The sequence below is a fragment of the Schistocerca nitens genome, chromosome 2, assembly GCF_023898315.1.
Source record: "Schistocerca nitens isolate TAMUIC-IGC-003100 chromosome 2, iqSchNite1.1, whole genome shotgun sequence".
Classification (NCBI taxonomy): Eukaryota; Metazoa; Arthropoda; class Insecta; order Orthoptera; family Acrididae; genus Schistocerca; species Schistocerca nitens.
The window spans coordinates 344,424,561-344,436,694 of NC_064615.1; the positions used below are offsets into that span (position 1 = coordinate 344,424,561).

General features: G+C 45.0%; 1 pseudogene; it reads right to left on the reverse strand.

The window, feature by feature from the left end:
- Positions 1–11,108: 11,108 nt before the first annotated feature.
- On the reverse strand, positions 11,109–11,231 carry LOC126237711 (U4 spliceosomal RNA; annotated as a pseudogene).
- Between the last annotated feature and the right edge of the window lie 903 nt (positions 11,232–12,134).

Here is a 12,134-nt window from a genome sequence, read left to right on the forward strand (position 1 = left end):
CTCATCACATCCTTGTAATTTCAAATTTTAGCTAGTTATAACTCCTACACAAATAGACATATCTTAAAACAGGTTTCACATTCCTGAGAAAGAGACAATTCAAAATGATGTGCCACATGACCTCCTCCCCACTTGAAAAACGTAATCCAAATCCAAGTAGGCGGGTTTGAGGATGGCCGCCCCTGTCGCCATAGCTCCTGTTAAGTTGCGCCCCAACCTACAGACACCCCACACCAGACGCCATTATGATTGCTCACACCGTTCGACTTTTATAGGGGTGTATCCAGACATCTGCCTCACCCTGTAGATTGCCGCAATTCACCTAATGGTGAAATGTATGAACTAGACGAAAAGGGTAAATGTTAGATCTGTTGTTGCGTTTCACAGCTGTTACGTTTTTATGCACATATGTCTAGAAGCTCTAATATCATGTGTATAATTTATTTGTTTTTGCGTTATGCAATGTATATTCACGGATGCTATACTGCCGGACCTCTGAACAGTATTTCCATTTCATTGTTCACTGTTGCAGTGTTTGCTTCAGCGTTTCCTGTAAGAGAGGAAAACAATCGCCTCCCATTCGTTGTCATCTACCTTTGCGAGCCAGTATATAATTCGTTGCCTTTTACTTGTGTGAAACCGTGTAATATTTACGGAGTTGTGAAAAGTCAATGATGATCGGTGTGCGTGCCTACTCTGAGGGCGAAAAAGAGCAGGGCGCGAGCAGTTTCGCATCACAGCCAGTAAAGAGAGCTTCTGAATGTCTCAGTATTAGTGAAAGTACAGTGAAGAGAATTTCGAGAGAATGTACAGAAACTTCATGTCTCGTATCGCCAAAAAAGAGTTCTGACAGGCGGCTAAAGTTTGTATTGGACGAGTTTACACAAGGATTTATAGGAAGGTAACTCCACGACTTGTAATGCGGAAAAAGCGGTTTCGAAAAGTAGCAGCTCTATTGCAAGAGTTGAACACTCATGACGAGGACTTACCTCTTTCACGTGCTATTCGGATATTGGGCTTCAGATACAGAAAGTCCAACAAAAAACCTCTGCTGATGGAAAATATTCTATCAGCAAGTAAAAGAAACGAGTTGTTGCTGGAAATATACTTGCGAAATACTTGATGGACTATTTATTACACTGATGAGAGGTGGTATGGTGCAAATTTCAGAAAATTTGGATAGCAGGGAGAAAAAATGCCGTAAGCAACAAAACATATACCACTGACAAAAAGAAACGTTCAGTAGTGGAATGGTTCGAAAGGAGCAATTCAAGCAACTTATGGGACTGCAAAAAGGATTATAATTTGCCACATTGGGAACGAAGACGGATCCGTGAAAAATGCTGACTTCTGTTTTGTTGGGCAAAAACGAGATGCAGACAATCATTAGAGATGAATGCCAGACACTAGAAAAAGCGGTATAAAACTGTTGTCGAAAAATTTCCAAACATACCTTCGATTGTTATGTATATTTCTCATAGATCAAGCACCATAACACACGATGATAAGTCCAGTATCATGAAATCCACCTGTGAAATGGAGGACGGATCCTATTATTGAACGTATGGAAAGCAATAACCGTAGAACTTCCATGTAATGCCACGTTATACGAGGAAATTACTAAAGCACTGAAATGCATGTGATAACACTTGGGAAGTGTATTGCGTTGAGTGAACAAGGAAATAAAACTTCTGTGGTTTCATGTGGCACTCTGTGTATTCTACACCACTGAACTTACCTTTGCCTTTGCCAAGAACAAGATACACTATGTGATCAAAAGCATCCGGACACCCCCAAAAACATACTTTTTCATATTAGGTGCATTTTGCTCCACCTACTGCCAGATACTCTGTATCAGCGACCCCAATAGTCATTAGACATCGTGAGAGAGCAGAATGGGAAGCTCCGCGGAACTCACGGACTTCGAACGTGGTCAGGTGATTGGGTGTCACTTGTGGCACACGTCTGTACGCGTGATTTCCACATTCCTAAACATCCCTAGGCCCACTGTTTTCGATGTGACAGTGAAGTGCAAACGTGAAGGGACACGTACAGCATTACTCCGGCGGGAGGACCCCCCAATCTGCAGTGCTTGTGGCGTCCAGATTACTGTCCGCCACATTTTACTTGACTGCCTTTTATTCTCTGACCAGAGGGTGGTGGTTTCCTTGCCACCGGATTTGCTCTCTATTTTGCAAGACGACGCAACGACTGTGGTTAAGGTCATACGGTTTTGTGTCCTGTCCAATTTGTTGCCTCGGATTTTAGGGAGAGGATTTTTATGTGCTGCTGGGTGACTGGCTCACCCAGGTTTTAGGTAAGAGGTCCGCCAGTCACGATTACCTACTTGTTTCACTTCGATTTCTGCTCTCTTTTCCTTGCGTTTCCTTTCCTTTATTAGTGCGTTTCTTCTCCTCTTGTTTTGCCTCTGTATGTGAGGATTTGGAACTGCGTCAGGTCTGTGTCTTTTAGCCGTTCTCCTTGTTCGCTGTCCGTCTTCGTCCCTTCACCGCATGTGTTCCTGTTTCTATGCGTTTGGGCGCTGATGACCATGCTGTTTAGCGCCCGAAAACCTCAAACCACACACACGCACACACACACACACACACACGTACAGCACAAAAGCGTACAGGCCGACCTCGTCTATTGACTGACAAAGACCGCCGACAGTTGAAGAGGGTCGTAATGTGTAATAGGCAGACATCTATCCAGACCATCACACAGGAATTCCAGACTGCATCAGGATCCACTGCAAGTACTCTGACAGTTATGCAGGAGGTGAGAAAACTTGGATTTCATGGTCGAGCGGCTGCTCATAAGCCACACATCACGCCGGTAAATGCCAAACGACCCCTCGTTTGATGTTGGGAGCGTAAACATGGACGACTGAACAGTGGAGATATGTTGTGTGGAGTGACGAATTACGGTACACAATGTGGCATTCCGATGGCAGGGTGTGGGTATGGCGAATGACCGGTGAACGTGATCTGCCAGCATGTGTAGTGCCAACAGTAAAATTCGGAGGTTGTGGCGTTATGGTGTGGTCGTGCTTTTCATGGAGAGGGCTTGCACACCTCCTACATTGATGTTTTAAGCACCTTCTTGCTTCCCACTGTTGAAGAGCAATTCGGGGATGACGATTGCATCTTTCAACGCGATCGAGCACCTGTTCATAATGCACGGCCTGTGGCGGAGTGGTTACACGGCAATAACATCCCTGTAATGGACTGGCCTGCACAGATTCCTGACCTGAGTCCTAAAGAACACCTTTGCGATGTTTTGGAACGCCGACTTCGTGCCAGGCCTCACCGACAGACATCAGCACCTCTCCTCAGTGCAGCACTCCGTGAGGAATTGGCTGCCATTCCCCAAGAAACCTTCCAGCACCTGAATGAACGTATTCCTGCGAGAGTGGAAGCTGTCATCAAGGGTGGGCCAACACCTCACTGAATTCCAGCATTACCGATGGATGGCGCAACGAACTTGTAAATCACTTTCAGCCAGGTGTCCGGATACTTTTGATCACATAGTGTAGCAGAGAGGAACAAGAATTTTAAGATAAATGACTTTATGGGAAGTGCTCCTCAAAGTGTCTGGGGGAATACAGTGAGTCATGACCTCAAAGTCGAAAATAAATAACATAAAAAGAGCCGACTGGTTTGATATAGCAACCATTGCTGATCCAAGTAGACAAATGCATTAGTAGCAGCGATACCTCATAGAGCAGCGATTATGGCTGGTTTTATTTCATTCATCATTCGTTACTGCAAAATTTGATCGGGGTAATCGACTTTTCAAAATGGTTCAAATGGCTCCAAGCACTATGGGACTTAACATCTGAGGTCATCAGTCCCATAGACTTAGAAATACGTAAACCTAACTAACCTAAGGACATCACACACATCCATGGCCGAGGCAGGATTCGAACCTGCGACCGTAGCAGCCGCGTGGTTCCGGACTGAAGTGCCTAGAACCGCTCGGCCACAAATCGATTTTTCATTTACTTTTTAATGTACCGTACTTTTCGGTGTTCATTTATTTAGAGCTGCTTGTATATTGAGCTTTCACTTGCAATTTCCCATTTCATTGACCCATACTCGCGACGACAACTGAACACGACAATGCAGTATACGAATACTAGTACGAAGTTGCCATTCTTCGTTGGTGAATAGGCGCTTACCGCTCATTACAGCGCTCTGGTACGTTAAGTATGCCCCGTCACATCCTCTCATGGACTGCAGTTACCAACACAATTGCCTTATTGGCGCTTACTTGACAAACACGGGGAGTTTTCACTGACAATGACATGCGATGTAACCAACGAAAGCTCAGGTTCTGAAGTCGAGCTTTCTTCGCCACAATATCTACAACGGTAAGATCAAATGCAGCGGATTGAGTTCAGTATACGAACAGTGGTGGTAAAAATATCCTAACCGGCAGGGAGGAGAGACAAGTGTCACGTCTTGTCAAAAACAATCAGTTTCAAACCTGACAGTAATTATGCTGTCAATGAATCCTGCTCCACCGCAACGAGTTTCCGAGCGAAAATTGCGAAGGGAACAGCATGCAGTGAACATTTGCACACCGGTACTTAACAAAAAAGTCATTGCTCACATTGGTCTCTACGTCTTCAGTGGGCCTAAACACACTGGAACTGGGCAGTAGCTGACTGGAGGCGTGTGCTGTGGTCTGACGAGTCGCAATTTTTCCTCTTTTTCTCAAATGATGCGTCTTGAGCTTCGACTGCGCAGTGAGGCGTTCAAGCTGCAGTGTGGTGAGGATATAGTTCAGGCTGGAGGCAGTCCTGTGATATTTCGGGTGCGGTTCCCGTACCGTGACTCGGTCCACTCATTCGGGTTATCGTGAACATGAACCGGGATGTTTGCTTCAACGAAGTGTTGCCTTTCTCCAACGCCTTGGTGATGGGTATGCTATGGACACTCCTGTCCTGTAAGATGGCAACAGCGGTGCCTAGGGCTGGACGCGCATGCACGTGGTTTGACGAAGAATCTGCCGCGCCATCGCACCTCGACTGTCGCAGTAAATCACCCGGCCTTAATCCCACTGAAAATGTCTGGAACAATACTGAACAGCGAGTGAAACGTAGCAATCAATATTCGAGTAATTTGGAGCGTTAGGGAATCTAACAATCAGTGAGTGGCTTCAGCTTGATGTGGCATGTACGAAGAAACTTGTGGCCTCTCTTCCTCACCAAACTGATGCAGTGATCAACGCCAGATGCAGTGTCACACGGCAGTATCATGATGTTTCATGGGGGCGACTAATTTTTTGTACTGTGTACCCGGTGCCCTCGCGGGATGACGAGGATTTCGAATGGATACGTTCTTCTCAGTAATTATAAGCGAGGAAAAACTGTAAAGAGTGAAAAGTATAGCACATTCATGACGCGGGATGGACAGGGGATGGACAAAAATACGGAAACAAACTGCCATGCCTAAAACGGTGTAGGAAAACTGTTGGCATTCAAAAAAGCTTCTAGTCATCTTGGAATGGATAAATGTAGGTCCTGTACGGTTTTCAAGAGAATCTTACACCAGTCTTCCTGCAAAATAGTGCCACGTTCAGGTAACGATGATGTAGTTGGATAGGTAAAATGGCTCTAAGCACTATGGGACTTAATATCTGAGGTCATCAGTCCCCTAGACTTAGAACTACCTAAACCTAATTAACCTAAGGACATCACACACATCCATGCCCGAGGCAGGATTCGAGCCTGCGACCGTAGCAGCAGCGCGGTTCCCGACTGAAGCGCTTAGAACCGCTCGGCCACAGTGGCCGGCAGTTGGATAGCGATCACGCACCTTCTCTAGAAAGCAGGCCACAAACGATCAATAATATTGACTCGGCCAGAAATTGGAAGTATTGTAAAAGAAGACTGAATCGATAAAATTACTTTCCTCCATTCCTCCATGTGGATTCGGCACCACATTTTCCCGTTACGAACATTTGCGTCACTTACGAATAGTTTTGGAATTCCAGACCGCGCTGCAGTTCGCTGCTGATGGGGCTCCCTTCGTGTTGTTTTGGTGCTGGCAGGCTTCGTGAATGCTATATTCACTTCTTCAGTGACTTTTGGAGGTGTTGTCCTCTTGTTTTTCGCCATAATGCTCTTCAAAGATCATCTGTCACGAACTCTCAACACACACTTTCCTCCGGCTTGTGAATTAGCGGATGATGTTCCTCCCATTTTCCTTGCATGCGGTATAAATCTTCGATATGGTGCCTCTTGAAACACCAAACTCTTCGGCCACCTTGGTTAAGGAAACACCAACAATTTGCACACGTTCGAATTCACTTAGCTCCGACATAATGCACTCACAACTACATAGAATACTATTCCGACCACGGCTGACGGTTGGCAAAGTACTGTGGGCGTTTCACAGATGCCGTTCATGGTCAAACACAACAGCAGCATCTGAAGGCTTGGCTAGCGTCTGCACAGACGTCCATGCACGCATTTACCGCTGTTTTCAATATTTTTGTCCAACCCTTGTAAATTACAGTATAATTTTTGTTTTGAATGTGTCACACAATTCTCTGAAGCTATCCAGTAGTACCATCATGAAATACACTACAACAACAACAAAAATGCAACACAAGGAAGGAATTGTGCGACATAAACGAAAGTTGGTAGGCGTGCTTCTACGTCGGAAAGATTACATATATTCAAATCTCGTGCCAGTCGCATAAGAGTGGCGCTAGTAGCGCCACTAAGAGGATGCAAATTTTTGGAAATTTGTGGTAAGGTCTTATGGGACCAAACTGCTGAGGTCTACATCTACATTTAGACTCCGCAAGCCACCCAACGGTGTGTGGCGGAGGGCACTTTACGTGCCACTGTCATTACCTCCCTTTCCTGTTCCAGTCGCGTATGGTTCGCGGGAAGAACGACTGTCTGAAAGCCTCCGTGCGCGCTCTAATCTCTCTAATTCTACATTCGTGGTCTCCTCGGGAGGTACAAGTAGGGGGAAGCAATATATTCGATACCTCATCCAGAAACGCACCCTCTCGAAACCTGGCGAGCAAGCTACACCGCGATGCAGAGCGCCTCTCTTGCAGAGTCTGCCACTTGAGTTTGCTAAACATCTCCGTAACGCTATCGCGGTTACCAAATAACCCTGTGACGAAACGCGCCGCTCTTCTTTGGATCTTCTCTATCTCCTCCGTCAACCCGATCTGGTACGGATCCCACACTGATGAGCAATACTCAAGTATAGGTCGAACGAGTGTTTTGTAAGCCACCTCCTTTGTTGATGGACTACATTTTCTAAGCACTCTCCCAATGAATCTCAACCTGGTACCCGCCTTACCAACAATTAATTTTATATGATCATTCCGATTCAAATCGTTCCGCACGCATACTCCCAGATATTTTACAGAAGTAACTGCTACCAGTGTTTGTTCCGCTATCATATAATCATACAATAAAGGATCCTTCTTTCTATGTATTCGCAATACATTACATTTGTCTATGTTAAGGGACAGTTGCCACTCCCTGCACCAAGTGCCTATCCGCTGCAGATCTTCCTGCATTTCGCTACAATTTTCTAATGCTGCAACTTCTCTGTATACTACAGCATCATCCGCGAAAAGCCGCATGGAACTTCCGACACTATCTACTAGGTCATTTATCTATATTGTGAAAAGCAATGGTCCCATAACACTCCCCTGTGGCACGCCAGAGGTTACTTTAACGTCTGTAGACGTCTCTCCATTGATAACAACATGCTGTGTTCTGTTTGCTAAAAACTCTTCAATCCAGCCACACAGCTGGTCTGATATTCCGTAGGCTCTTACTTTGTTTATCAGGCGACAGTGCGGAACTGTATCGAACGCCTTCCGGAAGTCAAGAAAAATAGCATCTACCTGGGAGCCTGTATCTAATATTTTCTGGGTCTCATGAACAAATAAAGCGAGTTGGGTCTCACACGATCGCTGTTTCCGGAATCCATGTTGATTCCTACATAGTAGATTCTGGGTTTCCAAAAACGACATGATACTCGAGCAAAAAACATGTTATAAAATTCTACAACAGATCGACGTCAGAGATATAGGTCTATAGTTTTGCGCATCTGCTCGACGACCCTTCTTGAAGACTGGAACTACCTGTGCTCTTTTCCAATCATTTGGAACCCTCCATTCCTCTAGAGACTTGCAGTACACGGCTGTTAGAAGGGGGACAAGTTCTTTCGCGTACTCTGTGTAGAATCGAATTGGTATCCCGTCAGGTCCAGTGTACTTTCCTCTGTTGAGTGATTCCAGTTGCTTTTCTATTCCTTGGACACTTATTTCGATGTCAGCCATTTTTTCGTTTGTGCGAGGATTTAGAGAAGGAACTGCAGTGCGGTCTTCCTCTGTGAAACAGCTTTGGAAAAAGGTGTTTAGTATTTCAGCTTTACGCGTGTCATCCTCTGTTTCAATGCCATCATCATCCCGGAGTGTCTGGATATGCTGTTTCGAGCCACTTACTGATTTAACGTAAGACCAGAACTTCCTAGGATTTTCTGTCAAGTCGGTACATAGAATTTTACTTTCGAAAATCGGTCTCTAAGCCTACACACTATTTACTCTAACTTAAACTAACTTACGCTATGGACAACACACACACCCATGCCCGAGGGAGGCCTAGAACCTCGGACTGGGGGAGCCGCACAGACCGTGACAAGGCGTCTGAGACCGCGCGGCTACCCCGCGCGGCTAGAATGCAAATCATATTTGCTTTAAAAACATGCAGCAACGGTCGTGAGCGTTAGTTACCTTTGAAAATGGACGTGGTGAGTTGATGTTAGTCAAGAAAGCCTTTAAGGTGACAAAGACGCCATTATCAGCACCTCACTTTGAACGAGGTTGCGTAATACGGCAACCAGAAGCTGGATGTTCCATCTGCGATACTGCAGAAAGTCTTGGCAGGAATGTAGGCTCTGTACGTGGGTACTGGAAGCGGTGATCACGACAATATCCAGTCGGAAGAAGACCGTGCTCCGGACGGCCACGTGGCACTACCGAAAGGGAAGACCGTCGTGTTCGGCGTACGGCTGTGGCGCATCGTACTGCATCCGCTGCAGCAATTTGAGCAGCAGTTGGCACCACAGTGACACAAAGAACGTTGCAGATCGATTACTTCAAGGATTGCTCCGATCTAGACGCTCTGTAATGTGCATTCCATTGAACCCAAATCACCGCCATTTGCGACTTCAGTGGTGTCAACTGAGAGCTCATAGGAGGACAGGGTGGAGGTCTCTTACGTTTTCTGATGAAAGATGGTTCTGCCTCGGTGCCAGTGATGGCCGTGTGTTGGTTAAAAATAGACCAGTTGAGGTCTTGCAACCAACCTGACTGCGTGGTAGACACACTGGACCTACATCAGGAGTTATGGTGCGCGGTCTAAATTTGGTATGACAGCAGGAACTCTCTTGTGGTTATCCCACACACCCTGACTGCAAAACTGTACATCAGTCTGGTGATCCGAACTGTTGTACTGCCATTCATGAGCAACAATCCATGGTGTGTTTTCCAACAGGATAACTTTCGCCCACATACCTCTCTTGTAACTCAACAGAGTGTAGACATGCTGCCTTGGCCTGATCTCATGGTTCAAATGGCTCTGAGCTCTATGGGACTTAACATCTGAGGTCATCAGTCCCCTAGAACTTAGAACTACTTAAACCTAACTAACCTAAGGACATCACACACATCCATGCCCGAGGCAGGATTCGAACCTGCGACCGTAGCGATCGCGCGGTTCCAGACTGAGGCACCTAGAACCGCTCGGCCAAACGGCCGGCCTTGGCCTGATCGATCTGCAGAGTTGTCTCCACTGGAGCACATATAGGACATGATGGGGCGACGACTCCATTGTCATCCACAAACAGCATTAACCGTCCCTATATTGACCGACCAAGTGCAACGGGCAAGCAACTCCAGACCACAAACTGACATCCGGCACCTGTACAAGACAATGCATGCACGCTTGCATTGAACATCCATGCGGCAACACCGGTTCTTAAAGTAACAGCATTTTACATTTGCAACGTTGCATTGTTAATCACTTAAATTTGTTACCTAGACAAATGTATTCCCGAAATTTCATTATTCTACATTAATTACTTTTTGGTGTTGCTGTTTTTTCCGTCAGTATACTTACGACATATTGATATTACTCTTTTAATTTGATTTTTCATCCACTTTACCTGTAAATGTCGATAGTAATCAGTACTGACGAGAGATTAGTATGTTCCGTTTTTTTCCCTCTCCTATTCTGCAATCTTATTTCAATGTTACCATAAGATAATGGTATTATTTTATCACTGTTACTGTTATCTCGGTGCAATCTAGTGACTTTGGCTTGTGTTACTGCTAAGTACACCATCATTATGTTTAGATGTGATCAGCTGCCGTTTTTAACCTCTTGGTTTATTGCGCTGTGGTATCATAGCTGAGTAGAATGGCCTAGAAAATCATGTTTTGCATACATTCTAGTGTTTCCATTTCCACTTGCGTTACAATCGCCATCTTGGTAGTGTCCTGTTGTATAGTAGACTGAATTTATTCAAATATCTAGTTCTTAGTGAAATGAATACTCACTTTTGTCTGCCATTGCTACTTCGCACAACAGTGTTCCATTAACGAACACTGCTTTTTTTCATTTTTTTTTCATTTAATAACAGAAAAAAGGCATCGTTTCGACGCATCTTAAACGACAACATATTAGAAAGAAATGATAAGACCCTCCCGTGTCTTGCTTTGGTCACCGCAGTCTTATTTGTTTTAACAGAGGTCGTACTACTGTGACATGCGGTAGCGTATTTCTAGTTAATTACCCCTAACTGATGATCGTTATTAATAACAATAAGGCGTTTTAAGTAGCATAATGTGTTGGATTAAAATGGTCATTTATGTTTCGACTGTAGAGTAACGAAAACCCAAATCATTTCTTTTAAGCGTTTCCACAAGGCGATCAGTCGTAGTAACTAATAGTAGCCGCAGAATTTGTCCTCCGTGTTATCTGTATTACCTTACTTTGAGTAGTTCCATTTTAGTATTACACTTTTGTATGGTGTATGATATATGTTTGAGTTACATTTATACTCCCGGAGGAGTGTGCAAAAATTGCCGTAGCGGACGGTATTTCACGTCCACTAGGCGGGGTATTGGTAAAAGTTTTCAACTAGCAATAATCGCACCTCGGATAAACCTCATTTTATTTTATTTATTTTTTTATTTTTTTGGGCCTCCTTCCTCCCCTATAGCCCTTCCTTTTCCTCTCCAAGAATGCCGCCATCCGCTAGTGTCGACGCAGCACGTAAAGCAGGGTGCTGTTTGTAGCAAGATGTATTGCCATAAACCGAAAATAAAAAACCGAGGCACACTCTGCTATGCCTCGGGGGCGACGACACACTACTCAGTAATACACCTCTCGCTGCAGGTGTGAAGCAAGTGATGGTTTAGAAACTAAAAAGAAAGAAATAATGAAGGCAAATGAAAAGCATGATCGTTGTTATACTTAGCTTATTTTCACGAACGACGAAATTCCGGCAGTGCATATCTTCCCGTGGCGCAACTCGTCGTGACGACGATATCACTAGGTTGCCCAAGCGGTCATGAATTAAAGGCATTTAAACGAGCTAGTGGAGTACCATTTAGTCATTGTTTACAAGGGGACCGCCACACTCAACCCCTTCCATTCAGAAATAATATTTAAATCTGCGCCGACGACGTCAACAAACATGAATAATAAATGTGATGTCAGCAGCAAGAAACAGGCACTTAGAATGCACTGGTAGGGTAACTGAAATAAATGTTATTAGAAATGCTTGAATGTTTCACGAGAAAGGAGGCTATTCTGAGTGCACAAATACGCTCACAAGGCACACATGTACCTCTCAGTCTTGATAGACATCCAGCGCACGCAGTTCTCGTTCCCAATTGATGCCGAAGACTTGCCTTTCTCCGTGATTCTCGCTGTAATTGCAAACTTCTGACGAAGCTACCGACGGCTGCAGACCACCATCGCGCAGACACCACGAAAGACCTCACACGTTTGTCCCACATCCACGCTAAAACGTGCGGTTTCGCGGCAACGCGCCTCCGAATTACTGCGCATTGTCGAGATC